This window comes from Hordeum vulgare, chromosome 2H (assembly GCF_904849725.1).
Source record: "Hordeum vulgare subsp. vulgare chromosome 2H, MorexV3_pseudomolecules_assembly, whole genome shotgun sequence".
Lineage (NCBI taxonomy): Eukaryota > Viridiplantae > Streptophyta > Magnoliopsida > Poales > Poaceae > Hordeum > Hordeum vulgare.
Window position 1 is genome coordinate 612,659,791 of NC_058519.1, and position 18,617 is coordinate 612,678,407.

The window sequence follows — 18,617 nt, forward strand, 5'->3', positions numbered from 1 at the left end:
CTATTTATTGCATTAGGATCAAATGCTTCAACTGCTTTTGCCACGATAGTTGGACCCACTTCCTTTGCATGACTTAACCTTGTCACAGTAAATAGCCGAACCTTGCAACCTAGCATACCTGGTAGTTGCTTGAGCTATGATGTGCCTTATCCTGCTATGCATGCTATGCTTAGAGTTGTGTATGGTCTGTCATCTGGGAGATGAACAGAAATGTGGAATGTGTTCGGTGAGCAAAGGTCGTGTGTTGAACTTGATTTGGTAAAGGTACCGGTGAAAGGCTGTGTAGGAGTACATGGCGGGTTGTTTCATTGGAACCGTCCTTAGGAACTGAGTTCCGTGTATGTAATCCAAGACTAGATACTACCACATGCTGGGCCCTGAAATATGACCCCGCTCGGCCTATTAATCGCGTAGTACTCGGTCCAGGAGTTGCAAGTAGTTTCTGGTGTTTATAGTAATGCTGGAGGCCGTGCATGGTGCTGACCTGAGAGGTGGACCGTGATGCGGTAGGCAGTGGCACGGTGTACCAAGTGGCACCCGGATGGTGGGCTTGGGAACCCTGCGCACATCGTTTGAGGCCGTGGCGGAAACCTCGGCCGGACTTCCGTACGGGTTACTCTCAGATAGGCGATAAACCTGGACTAGGTACTAGTGTGGTTAACGGTCGTGGCCGACTCCCTCGCTGGGCTTCCGCTTGAAGGTTGCCGAGGTGCATGACGTGCACATGGCGATAAGTGGCGGGAGCGTGTGTGACGAAGTACACCCCTGCAGGGTTATGATCTATTCGAATAGCCGCGTCCGCGGATATGGACTACTTGGAGACATATGTTGTTCATAGATAACTTCAATGGCTACTCATAAAATTGTCAAGATAAGCGTGAGTGTCGTGGACGGCATTTCCGTATGGAGACGGAATGATTCCACGATAGTGTATTGTTGTGGTGTTAGTGGACTCGTGTGCGAGAAATCAAGTTGTCAAAACTAATTTAAAAATGCAAGTTGTCTAGCCACGAGTCAAATGCTGGCTTCCCGCATGAAACCCCACAATACCTTTTGATACCTTGCATGAGTAGTTAGTTCTCCTAAAGTCTTGCTGAGTACCTTCGTACTCATGTTTGCTTAATAAATGTTGCAGAGGTTGCTAATGACCCTAATGGAGGGTTCTTCGTAGACATCGACGACGACGAGTAGCTGGTGTCCCAGCTACGATCTGGCCCTACGTCGGCTCTGTAGTATAGTCAGGCCATGTGCCTTCTAGTTGCCCTGTCTGTACCCAGACAGTTTATAACTCTTCCGCTGGCTTGTATTGTATGACTGCTATTATGGGTCGTGAGACCCTTAATGTGTACTATTATGTGTGTGGCTCTTCCGAGCCTCTTAAACAAAGCTTGTATGGTTATGGTTATGTTGTGATGCCATCGATGTATCTATACATATCGGTATGCCATGCGTACGTGTGTCTTACTTGATATGTATGGGGTTCGAATACCTAGTCGTGAACTTTAGTAGCACTCCTTACAAGGAAATGCCCCTTTGTGATCCAACGAGCCTTGGTAGTTCGCTACTGCTCCGGACACACTGGTTGACCGGCATGTGTCCTTCTTAGCTGTTGTGTCTGTCCCCTTTGGGGAAATGTCACGCGACGTAATGGAGTCCTTGTAGCTTGCTACGACTCGTCTACGTTCGTTGATGACCGACACCTGCTTTGTTGGGTCATGTATGCCTGTCCTTGTGCGGAACTGCCACTTTGGTTTATGACTAGACATGTCGATCCGGGTTCTTTGACATTGGTTTGCTAGCGACACTATCGCATGCGTGAGTCAAAAGACGCAAACGGTCCCGGCTAAGGTAAGGCTGCAGCCGTGGAGTTAACCGTGCGTGAGACCACAAAGGGATGCGATGTGTTACAGGCTGGATTCCTATGGCTTAGGATCGGGGTCCCGACAATCTCCTCCCCCGCAACGGCGCCAGAAATCCTTCTGCTACTGCGACAACAGACCTTCCGTGGCAACGGCGCCAGGAATCCTGCTGCTACGGGCTACGCCTATAGGGACTTCCTTGGCAAATATGCAAAGGATTTCCCTGCGGCCTTGGAGCCTTGCGTTGTTGTTCCCTTGAAGAGGAAAGGGTGATGTAGCACAACGGCGGTAAGTATTTCCCTCAATTTGAGAACCAAGGTATCGATCCAGTAGGAGGATCGCGTCAAGTCACAAGTACGTGCACAAACACAAAGAGCTTGCACCAACGCTATGAAGGGGTTGTCAATCCCTTATAGATTTTTTGCAAAGTGAGAACTGAAAGCAAAAAGTAAACAAAGCAAAGTAAAAGTGAAAGTGGAGACGATAGTTGTGAATAGACCCGGGGGCCGTAGTGTTCACTAGTGGCTTCTCTCATGAAAGCAAGTAGACGATGGGTGAACGAATTACTGTCGAGCAATTGATAGAACCGCGCAAAGTCGTGATGTTATCTATGGCAATGATTATATCTATAGGCATCACGTCCAAAACAAGTAGACCGATACTTTCTGCATCTACTACTATTACTCCACACGTCGACCGCTATCGAGCATGCATCTAGTGTATTAAGTTCAAAAGAACAGAGTAACTCCTTAAGCAAGATGACATGATTTAGATGGACAATCTCAAATCTATGATGAAAGCCCATCTTGTTACCCTTGATGGCAACAACATGATATGTGCCTTGGTGCCCCTTCTGTCACTGGGAAAGGTCACCACACGGTATGAACCCAAAACCAAGCACTTCTCCCATTGCAAGAATCATAGATCTAGTTGGCCAAACAAAACCGAAGACTCGAAGAGACTTACAAGGATATCAAATCATGCATATAAGAAATCAACAAAGACTCAAATATAATTTATAGATAATCTGATCACAAATCCACAATTCATGGGATCTCGACAAACACACCGCCAAAGAGGATTACATTGGATAGATCTCCATGAAGATCATGGAGAACTTTGTATTGAAGATCCAAGAGAGAGAAGAAGCCATCTAGCTACTAACTACGGACCCATAGGTCTGAAGTGGACTACTCACGAGTTATTGGAGAGGCGATGATGTTGATGTAGAAGCCCTCCAACTCCAAAGTCCCCTCGGGCAGGGCAACAGGATGGGTCTCCAGATGAGATCTCGCGGAAACGGAAGCTTGCGGCGGCGGAAAAGTGTTTTCGTGGATGCCCTGATTTTTTCTGCGATTTTAGGGAATTTATAGGCCAAAGAGCTAGGGCAAGGGAGCGCCAAGGAGGCCACAAGCCTGGTTGCCGCGGCCCCGTGGCCGCGACAACAGGGCTTGTGGGCTCCCTGTGGGCCCCCTACCTTGGCCCTCAAGTCCCCCGATCTTCTTCTGTTCTGGAAAAAATTATTTCAGGGATTTTATTCCGTTTGGACTCCGTTCCAAAATCAGATCTGAAAAGAGTCAAAAACACAGAAAAACAGGAATTGGCACTTGGCACTGAATTAATAAGTTAGTCCCAAAAAAGATATAAAAGGTATATAAAACATCCAAAGTTGACAAGATAACAACATGAAACCATAAAAAATTATAGATACGTTTGAGACGTATCAGTGGCGACGATGCGGCGGAGGCGGGCGAGGGTTTGCTATTGATATGGGGTGGGAGAGGATGGCCAATGTGCCACCGACTAGTGGGCCGAGGGAGAGTAGGCGGGCACCGAGCGCGCCCATCTCATGTCTACGCCACACAAATGAGACTAAAAAATTGGTCGGGAACGAGTCGGCGAGCGTACGAAAAGCGGACACACGTCCATTTGGGTCGGGCATTGGGCCGACTTCTGTGTCCGCCGCGACCCAAACAGATGCGCATGGACGAAATGGGTCGCCGCATTAGAGTTGCTCTCAAACTGAATTTCCTTGCACATAACATGAGTTCAGGTTGTGCTCCCGCACATGCAATTAGGGTGTCTCAGGACCGTCAAACTGCTTGTATCCATCCGAATCGCATGATCGAGACATGTTTTCATCTAATGAGGTCATGTATCTATTCGTTGGCTGGTTTGAATGTCATTTTTCTCACAAAACAAAACCAAACGAGAGGAAGGGGGATTTGTAGGCATCCAGATCGTTGCCACGCACTCGTCTGACAACCATGGCCTACCAAATACCCTCTCCCTCATTCAGACCCTTTATCGCATGAAGCTGTTACCCGCATTCATGCCGCTCTAGAGACGCATCTCCGATTGATTTACGGACCAGAGAAAACATGACTTCTCACTAGCACCGACATTTAAACGGCTCAAACGAGAGCACCACCCGCATCGTGTCCCTCGTGTGCGCGGTTGTTCAATGCTAGAGGCATTAGTGTCTTGGGACGAATATCTATCATTGTTATGACCCATAGTCATAGGAGAGCGAGTTTTGTTTCTTGATTTAACTTTGCATTAATTATAGGAACTGGGGTTAATTTAAGCTTTCATTTCAAACATTAAGTCAACTGCAATCAACTATAATTTTGGACATGACCTTTGCTCTCAAAATTGCAATTAAGAGTTCTTGTGAAGGACATAAATGTTAAAAATACAATTCAATTATGAACTGAGATGCATTTATAAATACGACACAAATTAATATTGGAATTAAAACTTTATTAATAATTGGAATAATTAATAAAAAGTATTATTACAAAGAATAAAGGAATATTCATTAGAAATCACAATTACAATTCTTGAAGTACAAAGCTTGGGAAATAAATAAATATGTACTAAACTAAGTATTTTCGAACTACTCCTATCTAAGTCTTCACGATCCACATGACATTCTTAATTTGTAAAAGTAATAAGTGCATTTTTCGTTCATCGACTTATCACGAATTGTGGCTTTCATTCAACTTCTTTTTTTGTGCAACCTTCGCCCCTCGACTCTAAATATCGGGTATAGTTGGCCCCTAGAAGCAGTATTCGACCGACAAACCTCATTTTGACCTTACGTGACATGGTTTTGGCCAAATCGTCACCATAAGATGGCATAGGGTCGCATGTTATTAAGAGAAATCTCTCTCTCTCCCTCTCCCCCTCTCCCTCCCCTCTCCCTCCGCCTCCCCCTCTCCCCCTCCCTCCCTCTCTCTCTCTCTCTCTCACACACACACACACACACACACACACATGTCATCAAGCCGTTGGTACTACTCCAGCGACAGGAGCAGCTCCACTTGCTTCAAACATCCATTGCGTGATGCATAGCTTAAGGCGGCGATGCCACACTAGGAGGTCGGTGATGGGATAACTGCTACCATTTTAGATGATCACTAGGATAATTGGGGTGAGGAGAGGACAATAGGTAGTTAATCGGGTCTAAACCTTTATGGGGGAGAGAAGGGAGCATAATTCGCTAATATCAAATCCCAAACCCTTGGGGCATTCACCTTACACTCATGGTGCGATCAAAATCATGTCATAAAAAGTTAACACTGAATTTGGTCCAGAAATACTCTTGTTATGGACTAATACTATCGGTATTAAGAGTTGGGGGACAAAAATTGCACCAAGATGTGGTCAAAACAATGACACGTCAAGTCAAACCGGGTTTGACCGAGGACTACCGTTGTGAGGGCCTAAGTATACCCGATATTAAGAGTTGAGGGACAAAGGTTACACCAAAAAAGTTCAAGGACGAAAGCCACAATTCAAAATTAATTGAGGGACGAAAGCCTCACACGCAAAATAAACAAGAAACACAAAAGAAATTGTCGTGTTATGTTAAAACCTAGCGTTTCCATTTGTGGAAATGCATAGCTATAGGAGGTAGCACTTGTGAATATTGTGAATGATAGTAAATTTCCAATTTACAAACAATTGATTGATTGACACTTGAGAATAGCCAACCAGGAGCAATGGACAACAAGGTGATCATGAACAGTAGCCACCAATAGGAAAATGAACAAGTTCCACGAAGTGCCAAGTCACGAAAGCCAAAAATACAGATCATAGACCAAAAACCCCAAACATCACACATTAGCACTAGCCCCACAGATTTCCTAAGCCCACAAATGAGTGTGTAGTGCCATTAATTGAACATCGCCATTGTAGATGATCTATTTTCAAATTGATAATAGATATATCCACTATTTAGCATCCAAAATAAGCCACCAAGAGGTTAAACATTAAACTAGCCGGCCAAGGGACAAGTTTCAAAGCAATTAGCCACTGAGTAGCCTACAAGATTGACATCAAGGAGTGACAAACATCACACAAGCATGAGTGGTAAATAGCCCATGCATGAGACCGCCAGGAGAGGCCAGGCACACAACACACTCAACTAGGGAGCAGTTGAGTCACTCACAAACATGTCAGCCACATAAGAGGGCTGACATGGCTATATAAGGAGTACGATAGCCGCTAGACGCCAGCCAAGGACACTAGGTAAAACTATACCTAATGAGGAGACCACCAAACCAGTTATAGCTAAAGCAGCAAGGAGGTGCAGGCTTACCACAAGAAGCATGCCACACAAAAACCTCAAGACAAAGCTACATGAAGACCACCACTTAGGATTGATGGGGATAAATCCCCATGGTTGCATAGAAATGCTATTCCCTGCATCATTGGATTTTAAGAGCCATTGTTTTATCTAAAACCTAGAGAGTATGCCTTAGATCAGCATCATAGGATTGGCTAACTCAATTAGCAATTGTTCTTACTAGGAAATAGATAGATATATAAAGATTATAAGAGAGAGGCCAAGAACAAGGGTTATCTATTCATACCAGTGGAATAGAGGGAACAACAATGAGGAGAGAACTATCTAATTTAGTAGGAAAACTAGACCATTAGTAGAACACCTATAATGATCTCCTAGTGCAGAACACATCCACCCACAACACCTAGTACATTATGCAAGTAGGAGTACCGGCAACCACAAACACGTGGGCTAGCAATAATAATCATTGCTTATATAAATAAAGCAGCGATATCATATGCCTATAAGTTATACACATAATTTCAATAAACAATAGGAATATAAGGAGGTTAAACAAAGCAATGGAAAGGAAATGTAATGAAAACTTCAACTAAATTATTCATAGACACTAACAAAAAATCTAACAAGTTCGGTAACTAAACTAAATCAGTATAGTCTCTCTGTCAGTACATGAATGAAATAACCAAGTAAATAATATACACATGATCAAAAACAGCATGAAAGTTAACACACAATCAACTACAAAGCCACTAACAACACAGTAACTCAAAAACCTTAGAGCTCTGGGGAAATCCCAAAATATGCAAGTTCTAGAACCAACACAATGACCATTGAAAGAGCATGGTGCCTCCAAGCTTGGTTTTGGTAATTGACGACAATCCCTAGGGGCTAATGGTTGCTTTGAGTTAAACTTTAAGGTTTCTCCATATGCATTGCTTGAAGACTATTTGCTGGTTTGAAGGTTATAAGAAGGAGATTATATATTGACCATGGTGTTATTCAAGGAGTTGTCCAAAGATTGGTCTTGTGCCTATTGCAACCATATCTTGAAAAACAAGATTATGTGAACATTCATGCTTACCTTCAATATTATATTTATGAGGTGAGAAGTTAAGATACAAGGTTGATAAAGACTACGTCAAAGACTCATTCAAGTCGATGAACACACAAAGCATAGAAGATGTACCGAGTGGGATCAAGTGATCACGTGGTACGGTAAGTGTTTCCCATTACACTTTTTATACTAATCCATGATCTATGTGAGGTTTCTATTTGGGGTTAGGTATCTTTCCATGGCATTCCATCAAAAGGAAAATCTCGTATGACCATGGAAGATGACATCAAGTGGTTATCATTATTAAGGTCGCGTTGTGCAAGTTCAAGTGGAGCATCACGAAGAGATCATGCTTGAAGTTTTCCGTTGATTTTCGTGATAATGGACATGTGCATATGTGCCTAAAAGTGGCTCATCCATAGTGGAGTATGGAGGAGCAATCTACTTGTCTTCATCAAGCATGCACAATCAGGAAAGGTGGTCCAACTTGATAAGGTCAAGATCGTCATCATCTAGCTCAAGTGGATTATGGGCAAGGCAAAGGTATGTCTTTGATAGCCTTGCTGTTTTACGAGACTCATGTTGTTAGTTGGGATACCATGTTATAGGATCGATTGCCATACTATCAAGTGGAGCTCTTGAGTGTGTAGCTTAATCATATTGTTCATAGAGAGCTCAAACAATTGCATCATTGGCATCATCTTCATTGGTTCTTATTTTTGTTTTTCTCTATGTGAGATTTTAGAGTTTGTGTTTGTCTTCTTGTCAAACTCAAATTCATTGAAAACAGAGTTTCTACCCATCGTCTTTGTGTTTCACTGTTGGACATTTCTCCATTTCATATTGGGGGAGGGTTCTCTTCCTTATCGTATTGACATTCATTCTCAACTGCCAATTCTTAATATATCTGAAGTGCAGTTTATGCAGTACTTCCGCTATGGACTATGCTGCTGCTCCTGCATGAGAAATATCTTCTATGTATCTTTTTGTTGTCTAAAATTTGAACTACTGCATATTATTACCGCTACTACTACCGCTTGTTTTCAAGGGGTGTGCAAGTTTATGTTGCTCATTCAACATTCACGATACTTGGGCGGTAGTTAATCGATAGTATCGTTCTATACGGTACTTCCGCTCTGGCGCCACTCTAGTACCGCTCATTTCTCTGTAGTGTGTGACAATTAGCGGTAGTACCTCTATTATGGACGATAGTACCGCTCATGCGGTACTACAACATTAGTACTCTTGTACTCACCGGTCTCATGTAGGAACTGACGCTTGGAGCGGTCATACCGCTCCAAGGAGTGGTAGTATCGCTTTTATGGTGGGCTGATAAGCCCACTATAAAAGGGGGTCCTCTCCCCATTGGATCTTATCTCTTGAGTTAGTGTTCCCGTGCATTGTCAACCCTCCTAGAGCTTGCTATCTCTCCATCTTTGCAATGATTCTTTCTCCTTTTTGCGGGAAAAGAGAGAGCAGATCCAGATATACATTTCCACCAATCACTTTCTCCTCTTTGTGAGGGAAACCCCTTAGATATAGATCTTGGAGTACTTTGTGTCCTCCTTGTTCTTCCACTCATTTTCCTCTATATCTTTTGTTGATGTGGTGGGATTTGGGAGAGATGTACTTGAGCACTCAAGGAGATTTTGCCATTGCATTTGGTGCATAAGTTTGAGTTCTCCACGGTGATACGTGGAAGTGAAAGTTTGAGAAGCTTATTACTCTTAGGCCACCATTTGTACGAGTTCGGGGACAACCCTAAAGGATCCCTTAGTGGAATCACATCATCGTGCATTGTGTGAGGGTGTGAGAAGATTATGGTGGCCCTAGTGGCACCTTGGGTAGCATTGTGCCTCCACACCGTTCCAAACAGAGATTAGCAGCTGCAAGGGATGTGAACTTCGGGATACATCATAGTCTCCATGTGCCCCGGTTATCCCTTACGCAAGCCCTTTACTTTTGCGCTTTACTTTGTGATAGTCATGGAGTTCTATGTTATATATCTTGCTATCACTTAGTTGCTTATTTTGCTTAGCATAAATGGTTGGTGTACATAGTTGAGCCTAGTTGATTTAGGCTTTGTGCTTGACAAATTAATTGCTAGTTTTATTCCGCATTTGTTCAAGCCTAAACCGTAAGTGTTTTTAAAGCACCTATTCACCCCCGCTCTAGGCGACGCCCACATCCTCTCAACCATGTAATATGTTAGTTATCCTCCAACCAATGTAGAAAATCTAGGAACTTTGCATATTAGCCGGAGCATCTAAATAACAACTAAAAAACCACATGAGTCCACAATATCTCAAACCCACACAATAAGAGCCTAAAAACCCATATATCAAGTAATCCACGCCACAAAGACCTAATAGGACCTAGAGAATGCATAGATGGTCACCAGGAACCAAATAGAACCTTAGAGAATCACCACAAGAGATCATGGCCGCCCTTAGAGCTAGGCGAAGGAGATGGAGGAAGAAGAAGATCTCGTCGAGGGAGTTGGAAACGTAGTAGAGACACAACAACGCAATAATTGTTGTGTAGTCAAACACCATCGTATAGGTGATGCACGAGAGTGTCAAGGATCGTTGGACCAACACAAAGGCGACGAGCGTGTACACCCACGGGCACCAAGGCACCACTCTGTGCTATTGGTGACACCTGAAGACGAGCCACTACGCCAGAGCACACGGGCGAGCCGACCACCAAAACCCTAGAACATAAAAAACCCAAGGGATTGATGCGAGGAGGAAGCAATTGTGGTGGGTGATGGAAATGAGGATTATTACATGGTGGAGAGTTCCATTACGACGGGCTTGATAACTAAAGTCAGCAAGCATATACACCATATAGTGGTATGGTGGGTTAGTGCAACCGCATTTAAATGGATGCCCATTCCTGCGTCTGTTGCCATTAAACACACACCCTGGTCGAGAAACCAAGTGCTCCACCGGCGCATTGATATACTTGGACTCTTGGCCTCACCGACATCCACTATTTAAAGGCGGTCACTCCCAGGTCAAACCACACCACTCTAAAGCCGCTTCAGACCCTCCTCCTTTGCACCACATCTGACATGAACACGAGCGACAACGTGTTGTGGCCTTGTGGGAGAGCGTGTTGAGGAGAAGCTCGAGGTGGTTGTCCTTGCATCCTCCTGGTAGAGCCGTCGTGTAAGGAGGATAGAGCCCTAGAGGTCTCCGACGACGACCCTATGGTCGAGACGGGCACCGGTCTATGGTGGCTTCACAATGGAGCAGGTGCATGCACACTTCAACTCCGCCATGGCGGAGGAGCAACCGACGTCGACGCCTATGATGGCATTCCGACAAGCGATGAGCAGCATCGGTCTAGCCTCTTCCTCCTCGAGCAACATCACTAGTCGGAGGGCCAAAACAAGAGTGAGCGGACGAGGGCTAGAAGTCGTGGCGGCCATGGCCGAGACGAACCCCAACTTCGTCATTGAGTAGCAAACGCTCTACTAGGCCGGATGCCCTCACGCCGTCGTGCCAACCAACGTGGAGGCAGCACAGACGTTCGTGGACGAGATCGCACATAGTTGGGGGTTCTACGTGGCACCAACGAACTTTTGTTTGTGTCGGTCGGATACGAGTGTGCCACCCTGTCCACGTCCATCTTGGACCCCACGTCCACCGACAACGGACATGTCACGGACTATGACGAGGAGTAGTCCATTCTTCACCGACGACCGCACCTTCACTTCTTCGGTCTCATCGCCGCCGCTTGCGGAGACGTCGAAATGCACCCAATGATCATCGAAAAGGAACAACAAGGACGTGAAGGACACACATCGTTGTAGGCTAGGTTTAGGTTAGTCACTTGTTTTTATTGATAAGTATAAAAAATATAATGAATACGGTTACGATTGTTTGACCGGCTCCCGCATTAGTGTTTGTACACTAGTCTTTGATCGACTCTCATATTAATGTTCGTGGACCAGTCTCCACCGATCATGAATGGATGCAGTTTGGTTTGAGGATCAGCGTGGAAGATGCGCTCACCTTCCAACAAACAATCTAGTTCGATCTTATGACTCCGGCCGGCGTCCGTTGCTGTCTCGCCTCTGCCGCCGGCACGTACACGTCGACGGCGTCGGCGGCCGTTGGTTCGGGGCGGTCTAGGTAGAGCAGAGTGGTTGCGCTGAACGAGTGGTGATGTGATCACGAGAGCACGGGACCGTCGCAATCGGCGTCACGACCGCAACAGCAACCGAGGCAAAGACAATGCACCACGGCGACAACGTGCCGAACGGCAGAGGATCCTCCTCGCACCGCGACAGGAGCAGCAACAACAACAACTAGTCAGTCAACTGCTACCGCATCCACAGCAACGTCAGCCAATCCATGCCAGTACCACCACGTCTCATTTTTTATTTCCCATCCTGGTACGGCACGGTCTTGTCCTGCCTTCAACCTTCAGCTCATCGAGGAAGGCACATCGGTCCGTCACGAACGTCGTCCTCCCTGCTGCCTGCCCCTGCCCTGCCCTGCAGGACGCGGCGGCAGCACCGGCATGGCCGGCCGCGGCCAAGTGCGGACGCGGCAGCTGCGTGGCGTGACGTTGGCCTTGTCAAGTCCGGCCAGCCGTATCGACGCATCGTGTTCCTCCCGTCGCGGAATCCACCGGGTCCGGTCCCGGCTCTACGCGCGCGAGCAGGCGCCGCCACCGGAGAGAACCGTCCCGTCCGTGTCAAGCACAAAACAACGGAAACCGATGCCCGTGTCGTGTACCCCTCTGCGCCCACTCGCTAGTAAACCGGTGCTACCACGTCAGAAAAATCATAATTTCTGACGTTTTCAAAATAATTAGATTATGAAATAGTTTCAGGCAGAATTTATTTTGTGCTATCATTTCAGGCAGAGTTTATTTTGTGCTATCATTTCCTGATAAGGTCAAAACAGTGATTTCGTCCCAATTTTTTTGCTATGATGCTGAGACATGTTTGGATACAACAAGGTTGATAGAGAGCTCCTATTCCGCGCCTAGAGCGCCACAAAGGAGATCTGGCGCTCACATGCGCCCAAGCGGGCCGCGGCCCATCAGCGCGAGTTCGCTTAGCTGCTCGCTTCACAGTTTTGTATTCTTTTTCGTTTTTTGTGCTGTTAGTGGGGCAGAAAAAACCAACCGGTATTTTAATATCTTTTAAAAAAAATTATGAAATAAAACAGTGTTTACAGATTTTATGAAAATGTTCTAAGAAAAGTACGTGAATTCTTAGAAGCATTGAGGATTTTAAATAGTTTTAGAAAAATGAAAAGGCTCACAAATTTGGAAAAAACTTCTTCAATTCTGAAAGTACTTCAGTTATAAATCGTCGTCTTGAAAAACGATCACAAATTATTATTTTGTTTTTTCATATCCGAGAAAAAGTTTACTGCTTTCGAACAAGTTCCTGGATTTTGAAAATGTTTACCAGTTTTTCTAAAAAATTGAAAAATTATATGATTTTGAAAAACTTTCATGCAATTGTAACGTTCACGAATTTAACAAACGTTCACTATTCTAGTAAATATTTACGAATTTGTAAAAATTAAATTAAAATAAAAACAGAAAGAGAAAAAGATAAAAACAGAATAAAAACTGCCCAACAAAATATAATAAGAAGAATAAAACAAACAGGGAAACCGATGCACTTTTTTAGTGTATATTTGAAGAAGAAAAAGGAAGTGCACTAGGAACAACAGGTAAGGTGTCCAAATGTTTACCGCGGCTCGTAATGAGCACACATATTTCAAAGTTTTGACAAAAAGGAAAAAAAAAGCAATAGAATAACTGGGTTGGCCCAGCGCGAAATGGGGGTGGGGGTGCCGGTTGGTAAATTTGCCTAGAATCTTAAGCGCCGGATCGGGGAGGTTAAGAAGCCCTCAGTGTAGTCTAGTTAGTCGAAGAGATGCTCGTTCACGTCATGCAAGGGGTTATTTATGATATTATTGCGCCACAAGAGTGTCGGATCAAGTCTAGCCTTCCAGGTCAAGACATGGGCGTATGCATGCTTCGCCAGAAAAAGAAGCTAAACTGGTTGTGCTCAGTTATATATACATTTGATGCAACGTAAAAAACAAACGTGTGCTCAATTATATATACATTAGTAATAAATTTAATAGACAAATAATATGAACATCATGTCAATTTTCATGTACTTTGTATGATCTGTGAGATTTCTGCATGTATACCAAATTAATAAAAATGTTCATTTCGCTAGTGAAAAAATATCCCGTTGGATCACTAAAAATTAAGATTTGTTTCTATGTTACACGAAAAATATGTTTCATTCTGATATAAGATTTTTGTTGTGCATTTCAAATTACATGGTTCATGGCTGTAAAACATATCAACATATACTGGACAAAGATTATTGTCAGAATAAAATGTTCACATATAAAGATAATTAATATTCATGAACTAATACAATTCTCACCTAATTCACAAATCTTCATGAATTTTGGATCAGAATAATAATAATTTTCAAATAAAAATATAAAGTAAAATAAATAAGTTCAAAAATAATGTTATATGAAAAATGTAAAAAAATGTAGGAATGGAAATAAATTTTTAAAGTTAATTATTAGGAATTTAAATTAAAGGACACATAGAAGATAACTTTTAACAAAAAATATATATTAATATCACGAAGATACACATAGAATATGGTAGTTACATTTTTAAAGGGGACGAAGGTAGCAAGGAAGAAAACAGCAAAAGAGGAAGGGATAAGAATATCCTATTATTGTGCTGGCCCAATTGTCCCAACATCTATGTATCACTCAGTTAAGTCGAACTTGAATCTGGCATTCGCTATTTAGAGGCTGTTTGGATCGCATCCCCGATTCGCCCAGCCAAATAGGTGCTGCAACTCCTTACCTTCAATACTAGCCAATATTTTGGCGATCCGGAATCCTGCAACAAATTATTTACGAGCATATCGTTAGCAGGGCAACTGTGGATAGTAGGTTCCAAACAATCTCTTAGTGTTTATTGGTAAAGTTCACGCACAAGAAATAACTAGGATGGGCCAGTCTGATTAGTTTCTACGAGAGTTCGTCTCCAGAATTTCTGAATCTTGTAGGTTATGGTCCTCCATACTTCCCATTTTGGGAGCCTTGCAGAGGGTTCTTTTTGGTCCTTTTCATTTTTTTTATTTTCAAAATACTTAATAATTTCAATGTATATTGCTCAATTTTTAATAATGTTTAGAAGTTTTTAAAAACTTTCATCTTTAAAACAATGTCCACGAAGTGGGAAACAAAATTTGTTATTTTCCAAAGGTTCTCAAAAAAGTTTGATTGTGTTTTTAGAAAACCGAAATTTAGGATAAATAGATATATTTTAGAAAAGTCGTTTTCCCCAAAATGCTATCAATTTTTCAATAACTGGTAAACTTTCTAAATACAGCAGCTTACGCTAAAATGAGTCGCCCCTGTTGCGAAGACCTGTATATGTTATCCTTCTATTTGACATAGTATGAACTTGTGTCAAATAGGAGGTCCCCAGGAATCTATGTTGAGGGATTCCTAGGAGGAACTACCTGTTAAATTTTTATGGTCTTGATGACGACTTGATGTTTTTTTTTCAAATAGGCTGGGTGAGGTTTATGTTTTTTCTTGTGTTTGGTATTTTTGTTAAATCCCTTTTTCCTTCTAAGTGTTCTTTTTGTCTACTTAGGTATATTATTTTAAATCTAGTCACATCAATTTCATATCATTTAAAGCATATAATAACAGATCAACCGTTTGTCAAAGACTCGTTTCGCTGAAAGAAAATGCACCTTGCTATTTGAATTGATATCACTAGATTTAAAAATGTAAGAAAGGCGGAGAATACATTGCTAAATTTTCATCACCTAGTCTCTTTTGAAGAAAAGCCAATGATAATGTTCTTGCTAGAGCACTATAAAATCATCTCCGACCAGAAATTTGGACAATTTTGTCTCACATGGGTATGTTGGTCAAAGTTTTAGAATTACAATATTGCAAAAACATTTTTCATGACAAATGCAATGATATTGTTTCCACCCACACAATCTTAACATTTCCGTACACAATGAGAGTTATAGTGGGTGAAGTTCATACAATAGGACCACACATATTTCGAGAGGAAGTCGAGGGTGACTCCGACATCTCTTATTATCCCTGTTGAACACCTTCTAATCGCTCACTTAAGTCGAGTGCGAATCTGGCATTCCTTATTAAGTTCTTTTAGGGAAATTGGCGCACAAACATACATGAAAGGGCTAGGATTATGCTGCCCAATGAATTACTACAAGACTCCGTTTTCTAGATGTCGGGAACTTCTAGAAAATTCTAGTTGTGTTTATTGCCGGTTTTGGGAAGGTTCTTTTTAGTTTTTACTTTTATTTTCTATTTCAAAATCATCCACTGTTTCAACAAATATTTGTAAATATTTATATTTCGGAATATATTTGTTAGAAAGATTGTTCACAAATATATTTCATACCTTTTTAAATGCTCTCACATCTAGATAAGTGTTATGATTTCCTTCAATTTTTTTCTACAAATGTTTATGTGTTATCAAAATCATTCTCATTTTTTCCAAAAAGGTTCATATTTTAAATTTATATTCATTAAAAAATCATTTCTTTCTATAAATCAAATGAAAAACCTGAAAATACCAGAAAAAATTTAAATCCCGAGTAGTCAAATTGGACAAAAAACATACATAGCTCGCTCCAGCAACTTATTCTAAAATGAGCCAACCCAGTCGTGGTGGCCTGTGTGCATCGCCGTCGTACTTGAAGCACTGATGCAGGTGCATCTTGCGGCGAGTAGCCGGTCGACGCACATAGAGGCAGCAACCTGGCCGGCCTAGTAGGGGCGTGAGTAATGTATCGTTTTTTTTTTCCTTTTTTTCCTGTTATTTCTTTTCTTTTAATTTTATTTTTAATCCCTTTTTTTTTCTCTTCCTTCTTTAAAATTTCAAAAAATGTTCGGAAACTGATAAAATATTCCTATAATTATATTTTGTTCAAAATTCAAAAAATGTTTGCATACTTAAAAAACATGTTCACCTTTCAGAAAGTATTTATAAATTTGAAAAATGTTCGAGATTTTCAAAATTGTTAGGGATTTTCAAGAAATGATTGTATTTTCAACTTTGTTTGGGAATTTCATAAAATGTTTTCTTTATTTTATATTTTCAACCAATATAAAAAAAGAGTTTTTTAAAAAATTCATGAATACTTTTTCAAACACAAACATTTTTATGAAAATTGTGAAGAAATTTTTAGAATGGTATCAATTTTTTAAACATGAACAGTTTATGGAAATATTTAACAACTTTGTTGAAAAATGAAACCTATTCTGAAGTCCATGTTCTTTTTTTCAAAATAAGTTTTTTTTAAATTTCGTGCAGTTTTTTGAATATGAGAAAAAAATTGAAAGACAAATATTTTGGAAAATATGAACACATTTTGAAAGCAAGATGTTTTTTGTAATTCCTGATTATTTTTTGAAGCATGAACATTTAAATATAAAAATTGTGAACAAAATAATGAACACAAGAAGATTTTTTGAAATTCAGTTTTTCTAGAAATTTTCAAACAATAGGAAAAGGGAAGGGAACAAAGATTGAAAAATAAAGGAAAAAAATGGAAACGAAAACAACAACATCCTTTGAAAAATAAAAACAGTTTTTGAAAATTGTGAACCTTTTTAAAATCCTGAGCATTTTTGGAAGTTATGAATATTTTTGAAAAACGCGAATTATTTGAAATTTATAACATTTTCTAAAAAGTAAGGACAATTTCTGAATTTTGAGAACATTTTTCACACATGAACTTTGTTTAAAGAGGATAAAATAACCTTGGAAAGTTTTTAAAAAGAAGAAAGAAAAAAGAAAAAAAGAAAAGAAAAAAGAAATAGAAATAGAAAAACGAAAAAAGTAAAAAACCAAAAAAATCGGTTCATGGAACTTTCCAAAACCGATGGCTAATCAAAACTGGGTCGGCCCAAATCTAGTCGTGGGGGGTGTGAGGAGCCTTGACAATTTGCGGCAAAATGCAGGGAGTAGGGTTTCCTCAAATAGGGGCTGCCCAAGAATCTATGCCGAAGGACGTCTACAAAATGAATTTTAACATGATTTTTTGACCATTCTCTGTCACCCCAAATATGTTAGTCAATGTTTTAGATTACAATATCACAGATAATATTTTCATGATAACTTTAATGATATTATTTCCACTAGAATAATCTTAACATTTCGGTATACAATGTAAGTCATAGTTGGTGAAGTTCATATCTAAACTAATTAGACAAATCAATGCATATTGTGTATCGTCTGTATTGCATTTTCTGCAAAAAAAAAAAGCTTAGTCACCTGTAAAACTTCCTTTTTTCAAACTATGAAAGAGAACTACATGTATTCATTAGATAGAAAGAAGAGTACAACGTCAAAGATGTCACTACAATTATAACGCAAAGAATGGCACAACCAGTCACACCACAAACTAAAACTAACAAACGGCGTAAAAGTCTACGACACAAGTGTCGATGACCAACAACCTAGAGTACACAAGAAACCGAAAAAACACAATAAGAGACCCAACATGCTAGAAATCATAGACCACACAACGAAGGAACTTGCAAATTATGAAAGCAACGACCATGCCAACATGAAGTGTGATCCTTGTGGGATGAGATCCATCGCCAGCCCGAAGGGATTAGCAACAGACAGACACGGGGACAAAGATGACATCGACAACACGACAAGAAAACTTCCATCACGGAGAGAAGACGACCAAATGGACGAAACACTGCTCACCAAAAACATAATCACCGAGTCCGCAACAACCTAGACGCAAGAGAGAAATAATGTCCAAAGGAGTGAGATCAGCCTGACGACATGGGTTCAAAGCTATAGACACGAGATGGGGAAAACCGCCACTACCCAACACGACCGGCCCGGTCAAACCTTGGAGAACCACTGACCTTAGAGTGGAAGGGAATCTAGATCATGATGGAGGATCGGAGGCAAGTCACCTAGATCCAGCTGAAGGACAACACCCTAGCGAGCTTTAGATTGGAAGCGGGCATGTGTAAAACTCGGTTATGCCCACCGGTTCATTTAATGGTAA